At 33.3% G+C, this 11,694-nt stretch overlaps 1 long non-coding RNA gene across 1 annotated transcript in view; it reads right to left on the bottom strand.

Annotated features, from left to right (window-relative positions):
- Nucleotides 1-11,447, bottom strand: part of LOC126740354 (uncharacterized) — a 59,891-nt gene extending 48,444 nt beyond the window's left edge. The window contains exon 1 of the long non-coding RNA XR_007661877.1: nucleotides 11,257-11,447. This is a non-coding gene — a long non-coding RNA (uncharacterized LOC126740354). The remainder of the gene's footprint in view (nucleotides 1-11,256) is intronic.
- Nucleotides 11,448-11,694: the final 247 nt, after the last annotated feature.

An 11,694-nucleotide genomic window follows, 5' to 3' on the forward strand; every position in this document is an offset into this window, starting at 1 on the left:
ATTTTCTTTATAAATATTTAAATAAATAATACACAGGGAAGCTAAAAAAAAAGAATTATAATAATCATCTTAATTTTTCAATTTTTTCAATTTTTCATTCTACGTAAAATTCTAAACACATTTTATGTGTATTTTCCTATATCTACTTCTAGCGGTTTTTGGCGTATTGACTGTCAAAAGGTGACCAATTTTCGCATTTTACGTGCTATAAAATATAAGATTTGGAAAAAGAAACAGTGAAGATTACCTCAAAAAGGTAAACTGTTAACGTCATTATCAAAGACTGTCATTACAATAAAACGATTATTACTTAAACCGTGACTATTATTTTTATTAACGGAGCAGCAATGAGCTAATAGTGTAACAATCGCTGATTATGAAGAAATCAGCGAGAGATTTGCAGTTAAAATTAAGATATTCATTTCAAGAACATTCTTGAACGTCTTTACGTAATTTGTCAAGAGATTAAAATTTTAAAAAAATCGATCTTTATAACAAAATTATTGGCACTTGTCTCAAGAAAACCCACACTGGATAATTCACAAAAATATCCGGTATTCGCAAAAGGTCAACGCATGGATGGTAATGATTAACAATAGAATATTAGGACCATATTTTTTTAAAGGAAATCTAAAAGCAGATTCATTATCTTTAGAATTAATTCCTGCTTTAGCAGTTATCTTTTCAAATCAAGAAGATACAAATTTTTCACACGAGCGAATATGGTTTTAACAGAATGGGGTTCCTGCGCACTTTAAAAGAAAATACTGTTGTACCCTAGTACCTTAATAAAGTCTTTCCCATAAAAGGATAAGGAGAGGGAGGGGTTTGTATTGGCCGGCTAGATATCCGGATCTTTACCCATTAGACTATTTTCTCTAGGGCTACATTAAGGAAAATTCATACAAGCTTAGTTCGGCTTCAAAATATTGAGAAATTAAAAGGGTGCATAAGAGATATAGTAAGAAATATATCTTCAGTCTCAGTTTGGGACTATATACAATATTTTGATGTAGGCTAGAATTTTGTCAAGTTGTTAATAGTGGTTTGATACGGATTTTTAAATTAAAATTGTTTTTTTAATTTTTTTGCGCCCTATATTTTAATTTAATAAATACTGTTTAGGATTATATTAAGCTAGAACGTGAAAAATTGGCGGTTTCAAGTTTTTTTTTTAAATATACGGAGTTGTCGAGACAATTGCATTGAATATATCATTCTTTCGAGACACCCTGTATACAGGGTGTTTGGCGGAGGGTTAGCCAAACTTGGTGGGCATATAGATAGGCTCACATAGAAGATATTTTCTTAATAAACTTAAAAAAATTATTGACGAAAAAACTTGGTCTGGTTGAATAAACTTGGTCTCTTAGAGATTAATGGATGAGATTTTTGGATTAAAAAAATTATGCCTTTTGACATTTTTAAATTTTTTCAGCATAGTTTTCACGTTTTTTTTACATTTGTATTTAGTCTGTAATGTATCCTGAATCTAAAAAAATCAATATCAAGTACTAATAATACCGAAATAATTTGTTTTGAGCTCAAAAAGTTAATACAAGTAGCAAAAAAAGTTATGAAAGGTAACTTTAACTTGACACAAAAAAAAACTAAAATCTATCAAGATGTTCAGGTAGTTTTAAAAACATCTCTAGATAATACTCTTTTCAATGATATACGATGTGTAACACAAAGCCGACTAACTTGCCACAATTCATGACTTTAAAGGAAAATAAAGTAAAAAAAAAATATTTTTTAAATTTTATGTATTTATTTCAAAATTACAAATTTTGTTGAAACTGCGCTCCCCTGGATCTTATACATGCCCTACATCGCCGTTGCATTTCTACTGTCATAAGGCGAAATCGCATCTCTTTTCTGATGGTTAGAAAAGCGGCATTGATTCTTTGAATTAAGTGGTCTAGATTGTCAATTTCCACCTCGTACACGAGTTCTTTCGCACGTCCCCATACGTAAAAATCGAGAGGGGGAAAAGTATTGTCCAGAAATTCTCTAACGGCGACCGGATAGTGTGCAGGACATCCGTCATTCTGGAAGACGATTGGCGATTGAAGTCTCTATTAAATATGGGTATATCAGCCAATAATTGTGGGAGATCATTTTGTAAAAAATGTAAGTAATTGTCCCCGTTGAGGTTTTTCGGCAAGCCGTGTGGACTGATGAGGTGTCTCCCAATCACACCTGCCCAAACGTTAACACTGAATCTTGTTTGAAAAGACTTGGCTCTGGTCAAATGCGGATTTACGTTTTCGTTTTCCCAATAATGTAAATTATGTTGGTTAAATATCCCCGCACGTGTAAATGTTGATTCATCTGTCCATAAGATGCTTTTTAAAAAGTGTCCATTTTCAACGTCTGCGTGAAGCAAAAAGCGGCAATATTGTACCCGTCGCTCATAGTCGGCTTGTAGAAGACCTAGAATAGAGTATCACGATGCCAGTAAAAATTGCGGAATTAAGTTGTTGATGTAGTATGAAATTACCTTGCACTGGGGTGTAATGGAAAATATGCCTTCCTTCTGCCTTGAAAACTGACCATGCTTTCCATGTAAAAATATTCAGATCTGTAGCTACTTTTCTTGTACTAGTGGTGGGATCCTCATTGAATGCGCGAATTACGTTTTCATCTACAGCAACATCATACTGCCTCCGATTGATCCTCGGTTCTTGAAAATTTAGATTGCCTGTTTCCCTTAATCGACGAAAAGTGTTAACAAAAGTGTTCTGGTGGGGCACACGCCTATTGGGATATTGCTCCTGATAAATTCTTTGTGCTTCTCGCGTATTACCATTGGCTCTTCCATAAGCAAAGAAAATATCGTCGTATTCTTTGGTAGTGTATGCAGCCATTGTGGCGACAATGATACGAAAATAAGGAAAGTCACAAAAGCAATATAAAAACTCAATTAACAGTAACAATAACAACAGTATTAGCAATAACAATAACAACTACAGAAACGATACAATACTAAATTAACGACTTGGGTACGTAAGAAAGCTAAAAATTTACACCACGACAAAGGACAAATGTCAAACGAGAACAACAATATGTAGCACATATTGTTTTATTAATATAAGTTAGAAATATTAGAATTAAACTTGTCTCATGTGGTTACTTTCCAAGTAGCAGAAGGTTATTTAGTACTGGTATATTTCGAGAAAAAAACTGAACTCTGTCTTGTACTTATCTCTCCCAACAAAGTAGATTTGGTTATCTTACAAACAAAATAATATTGTTTCAAGAAATAACATAGCCAATAAATGTTAAAGTCGGACAAAAGATTGATGGGTTAGGGTATAAGGTTTGGCCATAATGACCAATAACACAAATTTTAATCATAGACACATGGATTCGATTTTTTCTTAATAACATAATTCTTGTAAGTTATCTATCATAGGTACTATGATTAATGCACAAAATACCTTTAATTTTACAACCATTTACTAGAGCTTATTACTTATTTCCTTTTTAATCCATTTCTTGTACTTTTTATCAGACCTAAACAGACTCCTCTCAATAAAAGCTCTTCCTGCACCCTTGTTAAACCAGTACAATTGCCAGAAAATCCAAATTGGCCCTTATTTCCCACCCTCTAGAAAAAAAGTGCCCCTGTGGCAATATAGAATAAAAGAGGGATTACAACACTAGGGGATCCAGTGTAAATGAAGTAACACTTTTTTTTAATATTAAATTATTCTATATAACTAAAAACATGCCAGTCAGTCTGACAGGATTTAGTAATTAAAGCGATTTATACGATCATTAAAAACTCACCATTATTTATTCGGTTAACACGTATAAATTAATACGAAACTATTAAAAAAAACAACTGTCAACGCGTCCGAGATATTCACCAAGAATTTTCAAAACGTTCGGCCCTCCAGGTGGTCTCTCGTTTGTCAAATTCCACGCTAACAAATGTTTTAACGCTTTAATTTATTTTCTGAAAACTTTCAGCCGTCGAGCTCGCGTTTGTTTTCTTAGAGACAAAGTTCCGGTAATCTCGTTTGAGAAATCTTAAATGTGTTTGTTTCTCAAAAAAAAAAAGAAAGAAAAGAAAAACATAATTAATTTATTATCGATAAAATGGCTTCCTTACACCACCCTTAGGAAGCAAATAAGTTCATTTTGAGGTCATATACGAGCATAAATATCCCAATTTGCCCTTATGATAACGGGCGAAACCCCAACCGCGTCAACCGCCATATTCGTTCATTTAGTTTGATGGATGCTCCGTACAAAAGTAATTAAATTATCTGATGATGCACTGCCTCAGCAGAAATTTCGTACAGCGACCCCTCTTTTGACTGGGGGAGGTTTTGGGCTCCCCTCTGGCCGAACCATATAATTATTTTAAAATTTTGCCTCGAGTGCTGCTGGGATTTCTGGATAATTGGTGGTGAAAGGTTTTTGTTTCTTTTCCCTAGGGTATGGCATTTGCGTTGGATATGGTAAGTATGGTGAACTTCAGCTGATATTGGAGCATTAGATATAGAAATAGTAAACGTATATCTATCATAAATAAAAATATGGTTGGGATTCATTTAAAGTATGATAGTCAAATTATGACCAGATTAAGAATGCATATAACTTTTTGTGGTATTTCATGATATAATGGCTCACTTGTGACACAATGGCTGGTCGAATAGGCCGCGTTTTTTATTTTGAAAAGTCTACCTCACCTAACTTTAATCTTCTTGAATATATCTTTAAATAGCATTGCATCTTTACACTTACAATTGACATGTTCTTCAGATATAAATACTTGGCAAATCAACAAGTTTTTGTGAGGTTATTTGAAGGAGATTCTCTCACTTGTTATTACATAGTACTAAAATATGCGAATGATTGCTTAATTTTTAAAATTTTTTTTCAAGTACTTTATTGTCGAAAACTTGGTACATGTACACGAATTTTATTGACAAAGCTTCAGAAAATAAAAACAGTCAAATCAGATTTTACAAAACAAATATAAAAAATGTATACAACATCCTCAGCCTTAAAAAAGTCTTCAATCGAATAAAAGGCTTTTAGAAGCAAATATGACTTCAGTTTACAACGAAACTGGCGCAAAAACTGAACACTTCTTAATTCCACACTAATGTGATTATAAATCATTAAACCGCGATATATAAATGAATCTTTGATAGATGTAAAATGAGGAATAGGAAGGGGAATATTATTAATCTGTCTGGTAGGATAACTGTGATGTCGGATTGGAAAACTGTTCTTATTTTTGAATATTAAACATGCAGTTTCCAAAATACATAATGATGGTAGGGTCAAAATACGGCTCTCTTTGAAAAGATTACCACAATGCATTCTAGAATGGGCCTTAAATAAACTTCTGACAGCCCTCTTTTGCAGCACAAAAATAGACTGAAACAGATAATTTGAACATGCACCCCAAAATGGAAGAGCATACCTTAAATGCGACTCGAACAAAGCAAAGTACACATCACGAGCAAGATCTCTCCCCAGTTCATGAACGGTTGCCCTAACAGAGAAGCAGCCAGAAGCAAGTTTTTTATTTAACTTTATTATATGGTCAGAAAACTTTAAATCTTTATCAATGACTAAACCAAGAAACGCAGAATTGTCTACCATGCCCAATGCGTTCTCACCAAAATCAAGACTCTCAGCTTGAAAATTGAAACCAATAATATGGGACTTTGACATATTTAAGCAAAGTTGATTGGAATCACACCATTGCTTCAATTTCAGGAGATCGGCTGCAACATCTCTGACAAGCTGCTTGGGATCTTTATTCGACCATAAAACCGTTGTGTCGTCAGCAAACAATGTAAAATGTCCACATATGCCAAGAGTAATAAGATTATTAATGTATACAAGAAATAGAAGGGGACCAAGAACTGACCCCTGTGGAACATCACAATCCACAGACTCCCTACCAGAAAAGTCACCATTAAGGTACACAGACTGCTCGCGACCAGACAAATAGCACTCAAACCACTTCAGTGCAACACCCCTAACTCCATAAGCAGAAAGCTTCAGAAAAGCAGTATCCTATGACTCACACAATCAAAAGCCTTGGACAAGTCACAGAATACCGCCGCAGTCGCCTCTCTTCCATTAACACCCTGGAGAAGTTTGGACAAGAAATCAAACATAGCGTCAGAGGTGCTTTTCCCTGATAGAAAACCAAATTGTTCATCTCGAGGAACCCCTTCCCCCAGAAGAAACCTTAAAAAAAAATCCTTCATAAGTCTTTCAATTAACTTAGATAAAGTAGACAAAATTGAAATCGGCCTATAGTTGGATGGACTAGAACGATCACCACCCTTATAAAGAGGCAAAATTTTTGCTAATTTTAGGCAAAGAGGAAATGTGCCCGACTGAAATAAAATATTAATAGCATCAGAAAGAGCCTGAATAGCACTCAGAGGAAGTTTTTCCAATAAATTCACTGAAATACCATCGTTACTAGATGCCCTTTTCTTTTTCATCGATCCTATAGTGCAAAGAATCTCCTTGGGAGTAGTGGGGCTGAGGTAAAATGAGTTTCCACTAGTGGTAGGTAAAAATTTGAGAGGGTCATAAGTGAAAGAGAGTTTCTTTGTGAGGATATCAGCAACCGAACAAAAGTACTTATTCAATATGTCAGAATCAATCTGCACTTCTTGAGAGCCATTACTTCTGGACACAACCTCATTAACGTGGTCAATCACGCTTCGCGTTGCTCATTGGAGGAATATTTCAAACGTTTGGAATAATAGTCTTGTCGCCTCACACACAACTTTCCGGTAAACTTTTCGATATCTCGACAATAGCGACAATACAAAATTATTTATCGGGTAGAACTTTTTTAAAATACCAAAAAATCTAAGATTACGACCGGAAATGCGAATACCAGGAGTTAACCATCTTTTCCGGTCCCTAAATCGATTTTTTAATGGGTGAACGGGAAAGTATCTATTAACTAACTTTGAAAGAGATGCGTGAAATGAAGCAAGAGCATCCTGTTCACAAAATATTGAGTCCTAAATAAAAGACCGACATCCTGCATCAAAAGACCGGAAGTTCCTTGTGCTGTAAATTCTACCCAAACCTCTGGATTTGTATCTTTTTCTGAATGGCACCTGAGCCAGGATGGCACTATGATCAGACAAAGCTGGTCAAATACATTACAAATTACATTCTCCTGTATATTGGAGGCAACATAGTCAATGGTTGTTGATGTGGTACCTGTTACACGCGTAGGGCTGTTAACATGCATAGAAATATTAAAAGAGAAAAGCATATTAATTAAATCCAATGTAGCCCTATTCTCCCCATCTTCAAAATCTATATTAAGATCGCCAGCAAAATTATAGTATTTTTAGGAGAAAATTTTAAAAGGAATTGTTCAAGCCTATTTAAAAAAGTACTTATACTACTATTTGGGGAACGATACATACACACAATATAATAATTGGCTTTACCAGAATAAACAATTGAGAATTCAAACTCCTTTTCGACACTAAGATCATCAAAATCGCCAAAACCAACAAAGCTGTCGCAAAAACATTGATGCATAAGAGCCACAGTGCCACCATATCCAAGGCCAGCCCTACAGAATTTGGAAGCTACAGAGTAGCCAGGAAGGGAAATTGGTTCCTCATTTCTCAACCAGTGCTCAGTAAGTAAGACAATGTTTGGAAAATTTAAACTATCTAAAAGTATATACAAATCATCAGATTTACCGCGCAGTGATTGAATATTTAAAAGCATAATAGAAATGCATGCGTCAAAGTTGCCTACCCTAAAAAAGAAGAATTGACCAAGGCATCAGCTGAAGTAGAGTTAAGAGTAAGAGGAGAACTATCAGAGTTAGAGCCACTGGAATGCTTATCAAAATTAACATTAGATAATGGAACGGGGGAAAGTACAAAATTTCTTTTTAACGCATAACTAACAGTAACAAACAAATGAAAAATCAATTGGGTTATATGTTGCTATCAGGAGTTTATTTTTTTTGACAGTAGATAATAATTTGAGGTTAAAAGTTATAAAATTTAACATTCTTTCAAATTATCAAGACGATTCTTTTAAAATCAATTATATGAACACTTTTACATATAACTTTAACATACTTATGACTGAAATATAAGTAGAGCATCTGCTTTTGAGTTTATTTACACAGACTTAGGTTTCTTTAGAGTTCCGCCGTTCAGGTCTGATAATGCTCATTTCTGAGCAAAACATGTAACTATTTTAAAAATTTAATTTTATTATATGACTGATGAGACCGTGACATTTAGGTAACATCGCTTATAGATTAATATTATCTTCTTCCTTACTGTCAGTCAGGATTTCATAAAAGTAGTACAGCTTTCTTGATTTCTGATGAAATTCTGGCTGCTATAGCTGTTAATAAAGCCACCATGCTTGTACTAATTAATCTCTCTAAGGCTTTTGATTGCATAAATTATCAGTTGCTAATAAACCTCATGGGGTATCTAGAAAATGGTTTTTTAACTCTTATTTTTCATATAGGTTGTTTGTTCAGTCAGTTCAAACCGTGGTGTGTTTAACTGTGGAGAGCTATTGAATGATGGCTTTATATTGAGTCTACTCCTGTTTACGCTATACACATCACTTTTTTGTTTAATATTTAAAATTCTCCGTACATAACTGCGCAGATCATACCTAAGCATAATATTCCTTTGACCTAGACGAAGCCAATTTTGGGTAATTGGGGAACACAACTTAAAAACACTTCACAGTTAGGCATGCCTTTGATAAATTAAAAACCTTATAGCAATTTTTCAAATAGATACGTCATAAGGTTTATTAGCAATTAATGATTTATGCAATCAAAAGCCTTAAAACTATTAACTATACCCACTCCAATAAAAAATAAAATAACCCAACCCAATAAAACATCAAGTGAGTCGCTACAATAAGTAAATTGTTTGATAGGATGCCAACTATAGTAGATGATAATTTGATATTAAAAGTCCTAAAAATCTAATATTCTTCCGTATTATTAAGAAGACTTCAAAGATCAATTCTATGATCACTTTTTATACCACTGAAATATAAGTAGAGCATCTAATTTTGAGTTTACTTATACAGACCTAAATCCAATTAGTCTATTATATTTCTTATATGAGACATTCATGTAATAGCACTTTTAAATCAATATAATCTTCTTATATCGAAAAGATACCACAACTCTTATTTTTCATATTGCAGTCAGTGAACACTATCAAAGGCACGCAACTGTAAAGAGCTATCAAGTGATCGTTTTATATTGAGACCTCTACTGTTCACGCTATAAGCATCACTTTCTTCTATTATATTTAAGAAATACGGCGTTCATAACTACGCAGATGATACCCAAATATAATATTCCTTTAGTCCCAGACGAAGTCAATATTGGTGAATTGGAAAACACTCCTTGATAGCATTTTACAGCTAGACATGTTTTGTCTAGACAATAATATGTGGAGAAAAATTGTTTTGGGACAATTTTATTTGGGGATGGCTGATTAGGTTGTTGCTAGAAAGAAGCGTTGTAAACTTATCTTTTTTAATAATTAGTATGATATAAAGATTAATCTGAAGTCTTTTAGATAGCTGGGTTGAAAAAATCGTTGGTTAAAATTATCGATTTGATTCTAAATTCTTAGGCTCTGGTTGAATTTAAGCAAAACTTTTCAAAAAAAGGTTATTATGACATTGTTCTAGATAATTAGTTGGATTGGATAAGGGTGGAGCTTGAATTTCGATCATAATATTTGAGAGAGCTACAGAAGAACAGTTAGGTAAAATGTATTTTACCGTTTCTACTTAAAAAAAGTAGTCTTAAAAGTGTTTCAGGCAACCTTAAGGCATTTTAAAATATGCACTGGGATAAAAACTTCTATGTACTTCCGCACAAAAGACGAATTTTTCACTTAAAACTTGTAAGACCAAAACTTCCCCAATTTGTCTAACCCTTGACTAAACCCCTTTAAATTCATTGACAACCGTATGCGTAAGCCCATTAATATGCGTCAGCGGCCCTTATTTTATTAACATTCCCTAACTAAGCCAACCTGACAGCCTTTTAATAGCAAAAATAGTTTAAGTAAGGGCTCCCACTTTATTTTTCTTCTCACTTCAACGGTTTTGTCGCTTTATTACCTTTTTATGTTGGCCTGGAGACAACGGACCATTGGGTGGTTTTTTTTGTTTTTGTTCAAATTGCGGTTACTAATTATTCTTGTGATGAATAGTAAAACTTGAAAAAACAATGAAATAAATTGTATTTGTCGCTGCACAATTCGTAATAGTTTCTACTGGTGATTAAAGCGTGAAAGTTTGGGAGTTGAATGGAAGAATTAACCGGATATTGCGGGTTGACTTTACTTTTATAAGTGACAAGGCGATTTAATTTCGTTTTTAGCTATTTGTTATTAGTAAGGCTAATAGAAATTGTAAAATGTAGTTTTTTGGCAATAAAACTACTAAATAAGGTGATACTTTATATTTTATATGATTATAAATGTGTATTTTTATGATTATTTCCTTGACATCTATTTGTTATTTTTATTTGATGATATTATAGTGATTAGTTAATAAATAAAGCTCAAGTCTTATTTTATTCGAATCTAGACTGAAATGGTAATAAAAGTGTTAAAATTAAGTTATTCACTTTTTCATAAATACAGGGTGTTTCACTAAGCATGCATCGTGGCTATATTACAGGAACTGTTAATTTGACATCATTGGGATTTTTCTTCGTCAGTTTAAATGTAGCCATAAGAAAATGCCAGAAATTATTTTTAAGTTCGAAATTTTGCCAGTAGGTGTCATAATTGAAATCCATAATTTAATTCAAATTTACCTTCTGTCCAGAGAAAAAAGTTAGATTTTCCTTCTTTTGCCGCTTGAATACCCAAATTATAAAGCCATAACTGGCGTTTATAAAACATGATGTTTGCGGGTATTCTTGGTAATGGCAGAGTTTTTTCCACGTCAAAAGAAATCGCCTGTATATGAACATTTTCTCTTTAAAATCGTTATTCATTTTTTTGATGACCGCATCATATAAAAAACATCTTAGTATTAAGGATTGAAGATAATGTTATTATAAATCTTAAAAACAACATTTTTTTTAGAAAGAACCAAAGACACCTAAACGAAACCAACAGCCATATATATTAAGTTCTCGGTTTTAAAGAAGGAACCACAGATATACACAGGTTTAGGTTATAAAGATAGAATAATGTTAAATCCTTTACTTACCTTCAAATTTTCTTGAGCTTCCGGCATTTTCAGCATCTGCAACATCTTTTTACCCCGAGACATAACTAGTTTTTTCATATTTTCTTAAAAAATTAACTAAAAAATATCATTAACCGGCACTGCAGTAAACAATACTTGGTTCTTTCTTTTAAAATGAAATTTTAATGATGGCTGTTGTTGTAAACGGGACTTTTGTCATTTGATGGCCGCAGTTATATTTTTGAGAGTGTTTAGTAATTAAACCTCTAAACATAGTATTTATTCACCCAATTGTCCAGAAAACTCGATTTCTGCCAAATGACGCTTGGTTCCTTGTTCACTATCCAATTGATGTATATTCACTTCACTATAATTTTTTTTGCTCTCTTTTTCTCTTATTTTTTGTAAACAAATACATTCTTCTATCTGTCGCTCCAATATTAGCAAAAGTTCACCTCT

Source organism: Anthonomus grandis, chromosome 9 (assembly GCF_022605725.1).
Source record: "Anthonomus grandis grandis chromosome 9, icAntGran1.3, whole genome shotgun sequence".
Classification (NCBI taxonomy): Eukaryota; Metazoa; Arthropoda; class Insecta; order Coleoptera; family Curculionidae; genus Anthonomus; species Anthonomus grandis.